We start from the raw sequence: 11553 nt of genomic DNA, 5'->3' as shown, positions 1-11553 counted from the left end.
TCTACCTGTGTTTTTATTTTAATCTGGACAGTACTTTTAAAACATACAGTGAAATACACTCTGGAATGTGACTCATAAACCAGTGTTTTGGGAGGGCTATATAAAATACCTAAATGAAGATATATTCAGAATGATGACAGCAAAATTAGACAAGTTTTGTGAGATCATAAACACCCAGGTGTTAGAGAGTTGGTGTTGCTCAGCCTGGAGAAGAGAAGGCTCCAGGTGACATTATATTGCAGCCTTTCAGTACTTAAAGGGCCTGCAAGGAAGATGAGGATAGACTTTTTATAGCAGAGCTATTGTGATTGGACAGGGAGTAATGGCTTTAAATTCATTAATATGTTTAGTGATATATTTAGATATAAGGAGGAATTTTATTATGATTATGAGTGTGATGAAACACTGAAACAGGCTGTCTAGAGAGTTGGTGGATGTCTGGTCCTTGGGAACATTCAAATTGGATGGTGCTCTGGGCAACTTGATCTGTTTGAAGATATCCTCACTTATTCAAGGGGATTGGGCAAGATGTCCTTTAAAGGTCCCTTCCAACCCAGAGCATTCTATGTTCTAGGATTATTTATAGGTTAATAAACATTTGGAACTAGATGAAGTTCTGACTTGAGCATCATCCAATTTATGCCCGTGTTACAGCTCAGAAATAACTGTTAGTGAGGAGATCAGATTCCTTCACAATTGGTTTAAACAAGTGGATACTTAGTCCACGCTGCTATCAGTGAGTCCTTTTCTTGATCCTGCAGTGATTCTCCTTTACTCTCATTTTACATTTTTACCAGTTCCATAACATTCTGTGGAGTTGTGTCTACATTTATATGCTGCTATGGGTAAGAGTTATGATGTGGTCATTCATCAGATGATTTTTATAAGTTTTTGTAATTATATGGACATCATGTTGGAATTGCCCTCACAGCCTGCAGAACGGTTCAAATTTTCTGCATAAGGTAAGAAACTGTATGGCCTAGGACAGTCCAAAACAGAGGGGAAGGAGGAGTAGAGGAAGAGACAACAAAAGTTCATACAAATTTTATCCAAGAGAGGTTTATTTCAAATTGGACTTCTGGCAAATTAGTTTGTTGGGTGCAGCAATATGTAGTCAGAGCTTGAAAACAAGTCTTGCCTACTAAAGAGCATGGGACTGACCTTTCAATTCTTTCATTTTGTAGTATTTTTTTAACTACTAATAGTGTAAGTGCAGGTAACAGGTTCCATCATGAAACTACACTCAAAACTACAGAAACTATGGAATAACCTGAGAGGATACAGCCCAATGTACTGTTGTAGCTAATACACTATGCAAGGCAAATTTTAAGTGTTTAAAGAAACATGTTCTTTTATTCAGCTGCCTGTGATAACAGAGGCTGTGCTTTGTGGCTGAGCAGGGCCACCCAGGATCTATGTTTTCAGGAACTATTTTCCTTGCAACAAAGCAAATTATACATGCAGAGATATGAGCTCCCCTAGGATTAAACTGGGGAAGCTGAATACAAGCTTGGATGATACTGCACAGATTTGCCATACCACAAAAAAGACATATGCTTGTACTAATTAAATAATATGTTGATGCTACATTTACAGGGAAAAAGTGCTCTACAGATTTTGCTTATTGTGAGTGATAAATATAAGATATATTTGGTCTCGATGTACATGAAGTATTAAAACACAATATTGTGTTGTTCATATGAGCTGATATTGCAAACCATGTGTTAAAAGTAAAACAAATCTGCAGCTGTTTATATAGAAGAAAACTATTTAAATAGGAAATGAAAAAACTATTATCTATTTGTTGAATTCAGACATGATCAGAGTAATATTTTTCTTTCTATTCCTGTAATAATTGAATGCATATTTTTCCTCCATAGCTGTTACTGCATAACAGATTTTTTTACTATACAACAGAATAAATACCATATTAAACTGATTTGTTAATCCCTCTTGAAAATGCTTACTTTAATATGCATCAAAATATAATAGGTTCAGGGCTCATAAGAAAAAACACCCTTTCTTTCTGTTTGTCTAGTTCAGATTAACTTTCCTTTCTTTTAGACTTTTTTATCCCATCAGTTTCTACTTGCTGTAATTCTGCTTCTGTGGGAATCAAAAGATGTATTGAACTTGACATGTAAATCAAGCCACCTCATGCTGATGAATCAAACCATGTAGGTTGAGCTTCATCAGCAGGAGTGTGTAGGAGAAAAGCAGCACAAGCATGTCATCACTCAGCTCTAGATTTGGGGTTGTGTCCCAAACCATGGCTAGCAATGCCATCCTAGAGGGTCACATGGCAGAGGGTTCTGCCAGCAAAGGGTTTGGACACAAATCATCTTTCTAGAAGTTACAAATGTTGTTAAACTTTGCTCTGCAATAGAAAAAATAGAAAAAAGAAAAAAAAAGGGTCTTTCTCAAAACCTTGTGAGAAACCAGAAGGATTTTATAGTAGTTATTCTTCTGCTGTGGATTCACAGGCAGTATTTTTAAAGTTGTCAGTTGAACTGCATCTCCTAATTTGAGGGATCAGTGGTGTATTGTAGGAACAGGACTATTTCACTACCTGAGTGGGGTTTTGAAGACAAATGGTGATAAAAGATAGATGACCAAGAACTAAGACATCAAAGTCATATAAATAATCAACTGCAATAAAATAATGGTGATAAATAACTATTTCAGCAGCACATCCCATACTTTTATTGTATCCACTAGTGACTCTCCACCTAAACTTGTCTAAATTTGGGGGATATAATAATTTTCTAGGAGTAGAAGGGACATTAGGCCAAGAAAGACATGGAGGCAAAAATCCCATCTAATGGATAAATGCTCTAACCATGTAACTGTACAGAAGTGGGCAGCACCCTCCCCTTCTACAGAAACTGAACCTCACAGGCAAGCATCAGAGCATCTCAGGTCTGTGAAAGGAGGTAAGCAGGTGCCTGTCTCCAGGCAGGGATTCTGTGGGGTGATCCCAAGCAGCCTGCAGGAGTCTGGGCTCAGTGGGGATGAAGCACACACATCTCTTTAATATTTCCCTGTGTGGGTTTTAGGAAGAGTGTAGGACAATCCAGATACCCAGTGCTGCACTTGGACTTCCTGTGTCCAGCTGTAGGACAGGGGTGGGATACTGGCAGATGAGATTTGGGATGAGTTTAAAACACATTAGATATGACCCTCTATCTTCCCAAAAAGTGAGGCGAGCCAGTTCACATCTGCCAGTATACCCAAGGATGGGTATCAGCAGTTCCAATAAAACAGCTGCTGTGCAGGAATTCCTTGCTGCTGTGCTTTGGTCATCTAACTCTCTCACATTGAAATCTTTAATGCTTTTATGGAATCCAGCTGTTCTATTTTACTAAAACATAAAATATCTTGAATACTTCTTTTGAATATGAAGCAAAATTGTCCTGTTTTCATTTACAGAAAAGTTGAGTCCTTTCAAGCAGATCTCACTGGTGAGGGAATGAAGTGCTTCTTAAAAACAGTCAGATATCCAGCACTCTGCTCTATTTATCACTGGGTCTCCATTTTATTGTTCAATTACAGCTTTTCAAAAAGATGGAGTTCTTACAGGAAATATATTCATTATTAAAAGAATTAATGAGTAAGTGCTCATAGAAAAAAAATACAGGAAATACTGATACATAAAACATTTTTACATTGGTTTTGATTTTACAAATTGTTAGTATCTTTTTGTTAACTATATTGATTGCCATTTTAGTTCCAAATGTGCTTTTTACAGTGGTCTATGTACATGCAAAAGCAATAATCACATATACATGTATGTTTATTACAGTCTGTATCCGTGCTTTTAACCCTATATAATAGGGTTTTGTTAGTTTATTTTTTCTTTACAGAACAAAGTAAAATAAACATCATTCAGAAGACTGGTCTTATTTATTCATTGAAATTAGAAGAAAATATATATTTTTTTAAAAAAATCTGTGTTTGCCTTTACTCTTAAAGATCAGGGTAGTAAGGAGCAGTTGTGGCATGCTCTAACTCAGCACATGTTGACATTCCTTTACAATATGCACAGTTTATTAAATTTAAAAAAAAAAATATCTCTTTCCATTTCAAAGTTCTTTTGAGCTAATGTGTTTACCTTTTCTGTCCCCTCACTGTGGAGTATCTTCACTATCAAATCATGTATGCTTTCTCTGCACTTGTTAAAGTAATTCCTTAGACACATGCTTAGCCTCCCCCTACTTATTTTTTGTTCTCCTTCCTCAAGTTTTTAAGTTAGGTTTTTTGATTTTATTTTTCAGTTCTGTCTGTCTGTCCTGAGATGTTAAACACTTGTTATTTAGTTCTTTTTCAAATCTTTACATAAAATTCTTAATCCTTATCAATAACTTTTAAAAATTCTATAAAATTATAGTGATGCAAATATGCAACACCCTGAAGGTTCAATCCTAGCCTTTGCTTCTCAAAAACAGCCATGGTAAATATTAAAATGCACAGCTAAAAAACATTAATTGCTGTAGCAAAACATTAATTGTCACTGTACCAACACCCAAAAGCATTTGTACTCTGACAATATCTGTGATTGCTTTGGTCTATACAGACAGTCACACAGATTTATACAAATTCATAGGAATCTTTGCAGAGATAATGTTGAGAGCTGCAGCTGAAATGCATTTACTTCAGGATTAGCACAGACATCTCTCCATGATTGTTTTGAACTTTATTAGTGCGTGTAAGTTGTCCAAAAAGGGAACAGAAAAATCGCAGCCAGTTCACCCAGTGCTGCCAGATCTGCTGTAGTGGGGACCCCTAAAAATGGGCTGTCCCCCAGGGAGGGGACAGATGCAATGCAAAAGCATGGCTCCAACTTGTCTTCCAGTTTTGTGTGAAGTAAGAGCTGCCTCACGTTAGCACAGAGCAATGTGTCGATAACTGTTTGAGTTCCAGGGAAGCTGGAACTTCCAGTCATACTCCATATTTGGTACTCCTCTGTTTGCAGAAAGGAGCAAATCCCTTGGGACAGGTTCCCATTATTCCCCAGTGCCGTTAGCAAGCTGTCCTGGCAGGGCAGTGACAAGCGTGCCATGGCTCTGCTTTAGGAAATCCAACCCATTTTGTATCAGCTCTCCTGGTTTTTTGGGGGAATCATGTGATTTAGGTAGAGCCAGAGCAAGCATAGCAGGCCCTTCTATCAAGTCCCAGAAAAATCACTTGCAAGCAATTCATAGAAACTGTTCACTGAGCAATTTCAAATAATGAACAAACCAAATAAAGTGTCAGCAGGGAGCTGCTCGTGCATAGTTTGGGAACAGGGATAATTGTTCAGTGTGATTGAAAAAATTGTTTACTGCACACAGTTTAGATAACTTTAATGGCAATCAATTTTACTCTGTCCTTATACCACAGGATCATGTACCCTTTAGATAAACATCTACGTCAACCATCTGTTAAACTTTGAATACTTTGACTGATTATTTTAGAAAAAAAGTTGGCCCCTGGCTCTAAGCTGGCAAGAATCAGTTACTATACTATTAGTCAAATACCTGGAAGCCCTGGGATGTGGTGTTTTATATCTTGGATTCAAACAAAAAGAATACAAGCCTCCTTGTATTAACAGGAGACACTCTTCCTGCAGTTCTTGCATTGGAAGAATTGCCTGACTATACATCAGAAAGTGTCTGTCAGAGGGCCTGAGGTAAACTTGCACTGGAATGCACACACTCCTGTTAAATAAACGTCCAGAATACTAAAGAGCTCGGAGGGTATTTGTCATTCAAAATCTCTTCCATACAAATTTTCTTCCAATAAAGCATAATTCTTGAGGATGCTTTCAGGCAAAACCCATATAAATAAATTTTCTGCGGAAAATGTGTGTGATTTTTCAGTTATATGGCACAAAGTTTCAGCAAGTGGGATGGGATTTGCTGGTGTATTTCATCCCACTCCAGACAGTTGTCAAATACACCCAGGATGAATTGCTTTCTAAAGGAGCCCACTTACAGACCCTATGGAGGGAATTTAAAATATTAGTTTAGAGTAGATGCTGAGTACGCTTCCTGAAACTATAAATGGAAACATTTCATAGATCTTGCCATTGTCTGAAAATAGCCCTGTCAGCCTGGCACATCTGGGATCCTGAATACAAAGCATTTGTTCTCTTTAGTGAAAACTTTGCCTAAAAAAGGCTGTGACATTGGGCTCTCATTTGGAAGAGGCACAGTGCTTGCAGTTTCACGAAAAGTTTCTTCCTCATCTGCTTAATAAAGTTTTCCTTTAAGTTTATCTAAGCTAAACTGAGAGACAGGAGAGGGAGATTCAGGTCTCAGCTGTGCCTCTGAACTCCTGCCTGTCCTCTTCTGAGGTCCAACACCTTCCTGCATTATCAGCAGGATGATATTTTCCCTGGAATACAGAGGAAAAGGCAGGCACCAAGAGATTAAAGTATACTGTTGGGGATCACAAAGCTGGTTGCTGGAGATAAGGAACAAGACAGCAATTTTCAACACCCATGTGACATTTTCTGCTGTGGACTATTACTGTGAAAAATAACTGTATGATTGGAGAAGTACTTAAGCTATCAAGAATCTAATAGCAGAACGAGGGGAAGAAGCCTGCATCAATGAACAGCTGTAACACCATTAAACCTGCCTCTGCTAACAAAATGCATCAATTCAACACAAATCTCCAAAAATTGATCTGTCTGTCCAAAGTCAATGTCTCATTCTGTGTAAATGCAAACAGTTTTTATTTCTTGCCTCTGTCGGATTATTTTATGTTAGCAGACTTCAAAGAACCTACAGCTTGTTGACAAAGATAGGTTAAAGCAATCTTTACAGTGATTTAGCAGTAGGACATTGATTGAATTAAACCAGCCCATTCTCCTACAGTACATGAGACCTTATTTAAGGGGATAAATTCCACTCAGTACTTTTTACTTAGAGAATGTTTGTTATCTGTATAAATATAGGTAATGTTTTCTAATACTATCTGTAAAACTAAGGGCCAATAATCCATTATATAAAATTAATGCCAGTGTTTCCTCTGTTAGGGAAAGTTTTTCTTCTATGCACAGGTGCACACCACAGGCCAAGACCGGAGTCTGTCAGAGCCATGTCCATGTGCTCCACCTGCAGATCCTCCTGCAGAGACAGGATACAGGGGCATCTCTCAGCTCCTCTCCCATTTCCCTCTTCCTGCTGACAGCTGTACTGGTAGGTGCCACCACCTCCATGTAGTCTTGGTTTTTACTGCCCTGCTGCACAGGGGAAATGGCATTTAATCATGACTATATATGAAGATCCCAAGAGACTAGCTGCAATCAGGACAAAACTCTACACTGCCACATGGCTGCAAATATTATTAGTTTGTTGCCAAGCTTTTCTAACAAACTTTTTTTTTTTTTTTTTGCATTGGGCTAGGCACACGCTGTTTACCACCAAGGTTTCCTCCAAAATTAGAGAAGACCTGGAGGGAAATAGGAAAGGTAAAAAGACTTTATAGAAGACACAACCAGTAGAACAAACTGTGCTTCTCCAACACATAATGTCCAGTAACATGCTAGAAAAGGCTTACACATCAGTTTGGACTGGGGTAGGAACTCTGATGAGCTGCTTTGTGCAGCTTTTGAACGCTACTTGGCTTTGCTCCAGCAGGCATAGCTGAATGCTGTCAATCTCAAACACATGCTAGATACTCTCACTCATGACCATTCCTGTAGCCATGCTATCCTGACTCGTTCTTCCTACTCTTTTTCCAGCTCACTTACTCTGCATAACTCAGGAAAGAGAGGGTACATCCATAAAAATGGCTGGCCAGTCGGAGGAAACATAGTGCCAAATCAAGTAATTATTTCATAATATATTTTTGAAAATCAGATCTTACACAAGGCAGCAGGATTCATAAAAGCCCTGTTCATGTGGCACACATGATGCTGATCTCTTGTCCAAGGTGCAAAACTGAGAATAACTATGACAAAGGCAGGACCTCCCCGCACACGTGTGATGTGTACATATATAAACTGTTACTTCAGAAACATGTTGGGATCCTGTATGTTTTCCAAAAATATTTCAGAATAATGCTGACCATATGCTCTTGGCTGCTGAAAACCCCACTTTGCAGCTAGCTCATCAGAATGTATTGAAAGGGTTTTTCTGCCTTGGCAGTCCTCATTTATCACTGACGGTCAGGTTTTGAGGTGGGCTGGAATGCGCTTCATCACTGAATGCTCCTCATCAGCCTCCCGGGGATGAAGGCACGCTCGGTGACTGCTTCTCCCGTCCTGTAACACTGCTAGTGCCGGCGGGGGCCGGACAGGACATGGGCAGAGCCGACGGCAACATGCGGGGACAGACAGACACGTCCCGCTTTGGAAGCACCTGGGAGCTGTCAAACTGCCACACGGGCAAACGCGGTGACATCTCTTAAACATCCCGCTGCTGACCAAGCCACCACAGCAGGTGCCGACTTGAGAAGAGCCGTTTCACACAGGCTGTTGCGGCTCCTTGACACACCATGTAGGGGCAACACTGCTTGCCCCAGGTTTAGGGGAGAATTCAGCCTTTCTAATTTTAACCACACAACAGCTGGGCAGGCTGCCCGGGCGCGGGCTCCGGCTGCACCTCTGCGCGGTGCCTCTCCCCACCTGTTTCGGGCGCCTCGGCCGCGCACTGCCCGGCAGCCACAGGCCCGGTCTGGGCGGGGGTGCCCGGGGTGATGGTGCCCTCAGGGGTGCCCGTGGCGATGCCCTCAGGGCTGCGGGGCCGGGCCGTTCCCGCCCTCCCGGCGCGCCCGCGGCCCCGGGCCCGGCGGAGGCGCCTGCGCGCTGCGGCCGCTCGGTGCCGGCCCCGCTGGCGCCGCCCGCAGCTCCCGCGGCTCCTCTGCCTATTTTAGTCACAGCCGCGGCTCCGTGCCCGCCGCGGGACCGCCAGACCCGGGCTGTTGCCGTCCTGTCCGGGCGGCCCGGAAAGTTTTCCGCGGGGCAGGTGAGGGGCGCTCCTCCCGTGCGCAGGCGGCGGGTCCCGGGGCCGGGGGTGCTGCTCCACCGGCGGGGCAGGAGGGGCGGGCGCCCGGCTCCGCTGAGGAGCCGCCCGGCCAGCGCGGAGAACGTGCGGTCCCGTCCCGGGTCCCGCGTTCCCTTCGGTCGCCCTCCTGTGCCCTGCCCGCGGGGAGGAGGGAGGGTTGCCGCTTTCGAAGCGGCCTTTTTGGGGGAAAGGGGACCGGTTGCTCGACTCTTTTAAATTTTTAAAAATTATTTCCGCGATTGTTTTGTACGAAGGGTGGGCTGAAACGAAGCTGCGGGGCTGCGGGCTGGCGCTGCTGTCCGGGCGCATCTGTGAGGGCTGAAAGCAGGAGGCAGAGCCAGCCCGGGGCACCCACAGCCCTCACAGATGCGCCCGGACAGTAGCCCTGCCCTGCCGCGGGGAAAGGCTTTCTCACCCTGTGGATACTGTGTTGGCTATGAAGAATGAACGTGTTGTTAGTTTTTCTCTTGATTAAAGTGACTAAAGAGGGTAGCAAATTTCTGTAGTTACTGACGCGTTTAATTGGATGTGACTTGCTGCAAGGAGCGTATTGAGCATACTTTATTATAGCACTTTCCTATTCGTTCCTACTGCATTGTAAAAGAGGAGATTGGTAACTTAAACTGTGATTTACTCAGCTGTGCTACCTCTAGTAGTTTGTCGTCACAGAGGAATTATTGCCCAAAAAATATCTACGCAGCTTCTGTGCTGTGAGTCCACAGAAAAGTAAAGTTCTGCAGGTATAATTAAATTATTTTTTAAAAATTGCATCGACTGTAAAGTTATAGAAACATACTCAAGTAAAGATTCAAAAAGCTCACTTGAATGATGTTGACCAGTAAATCTGTGGGATATGAATAATCTCAGTAAAGTGGGTAGCGGCACAAGTGGGACACTCAGCACTGTCCTGTGTCAGCTTGGCTGACTGATTCTCATCGTAGAACCAAATGTTTTACAATTTTGTGCTATGTCTGTCTTCTGTGAATGTTGATTAGGTATCCATAAAATTCACGGTTTTTTCAAAGCCATCTTGGTGCCCAAATATTTGCAGACTAAAGCTTTTGGGAATGCTTTTCAGAAGTTTGGTCTCTTGTATAAAGCTGTTGTTGAGCATAGCAAAATCCTAGAGTAAGCTCACCTCATTTATTTTCTGAGAATTTGTATTTTCTGACCTAAGATCACCAAGTATTACCTTAACTTTCTATCAGGTTCATGCACAAAAGATATTTAATAAGCTTGTTTTTAAGTTACAGCAATTTATGTTAGGTTCAAAATTAAGTTTTTCCCTTTTTTTTTTTTAATTTTTTAAAATATATCCTCTTTTTTTCCCTCCGTTTGAACAACAAATTGGCTTGAGTTCTCAATCACCTGAATTTTCAAATTCTTGTTTTGGTAAATCTAACTCCATATGATGGATATATACTGGATATTAAAAAATGTTCTTTTAATGATTTATCTTATGACTCATAAAGCTTTCATTTCAGTGGATGCCATTGTAGCCCAACTTTCCAAAATTATTTGACTATGTTAGTTTTTTTAACTTCTGATATTAATACATATCTTTGCATTGAAGACTTAAGCATATGACTAAATATTCTTGTGCTATATTAATCCTGAGTAGACATAATTAAAGTTTGAAAGGCCTGAATCTGTACTTCCAAATTAATTTTTGGCTTTCTGAGGTCACATAAGGTAAAAAATTATAATTTCTTGCTCTTTTGCAGAACTGCAGACTTCTCCCCCATTCTTCAGTATTATTTGGCAGCAGTACGTGTTAGGAAAGAATTGATCTAAAAATTACAGTGATGTTGTTTTTTGACATTTTGGATATTTGTCTTTCTGGTGTTACCTGTAGACAAACACTTTAGGTCTCAGCTTGTAGCTCTGCCTGTGTGCCTTTTCTCCTGATCCCCAATGCAGTCTCCTTAGTTGAAATTCAGAGCCCGTGTCTAAGTCTGTCCTTGTGTCATTTTGCAGATAGCATCAATCTATTTCTGTCAGCTTTTTAATACCACCATGATGGAGAAGTTTTCATTTCTGCTGCTTCTAGTATGTCAGGGGAGCTGTACTTATTGTTTGTGAGTAGTAAGTGAAGTTCAAAGGTATTCATATAAAGACTTTGAGGTAGTAAAGACAAAGTTTATAAAAAACTGGAGGTGGGCAGATTTAGCCTCCTGAGATTCTAATTGAGGCAATCTAGTAGGTAAGCCTGACCTTCAAAAGTGTTAAACATCCTCCTACAACTGTGGATGCTTTAAATTGCTTGATCAACACTTGGAGAAACTCCTTCCCATTATTTTAGTTTATGGCTGGTGATTTATTGCATTAGTGTCTGGAAGAGCAAGGGGAGCAGTGTTTTGGCTGGGATGCAAGGAGAATGAGATTGTCAGGTTGTGTATATTTAATTTGGTTCATTGGGTTTCATTTTTGGTTCATTGGGTTTCTAATGTGTGATGCTTTAGAGCTGAGCCAAAAGGGTAAGGTAGCCTCTATTCCCACAGTGGAGCAGTAGAATTCTGCTAATAAAAATATCAAGAATCTGGAAGGCTGCTTTGATCTG

The 11553-nt window shown here is 41.1% G+C and overlaps 1 protein-coding gene across 5 annotated transcripts in view; it reads left to right on the top strand.

The window, feature by feature from the left end:
- Positions 1-8794: 8794 nt before the first annotated feature.
- Positions 8795-11553, top strand: part of BVES (blood vessel epicardial substance) — a 28585-nt gene continuing 25826 nt past the window's right edge. For 3 of the 5 annotated variants that reach the window (XM_064412809.1, XM_064412810.1, XM_064412811.1), the window contains exon 1: positions 8796-8954. The gene's annotated coding sequence lies outside the window, so the exon portion shown is untranslated. Of the gene's footprint in view, positions 8955-11553 lie in introns of all 5 variants that reach the window. The other 2 variants (XM_064412813.1, XM_064412812.1) reach the window with 2 other exon arrangements.

Source organism: Passer domesticus, chromosome 3 (assembly GCF_036417665.1).
Source record: "Passer domesticus isolate bPasDom1 chromosome 3, bPasDom1.hap1, whole genome shotgun sequence".
In the NCBI taxonomy this organism is placed as follows: domain Eukaryota; kingdom Metazoa; phylum Chordata; class Aves; order Passeriformes; family Passeridae; genus Passer; species Passer domesticus.
This window is presented reverse-complemented; position numbering and strand designations above follow the sequence as displayed.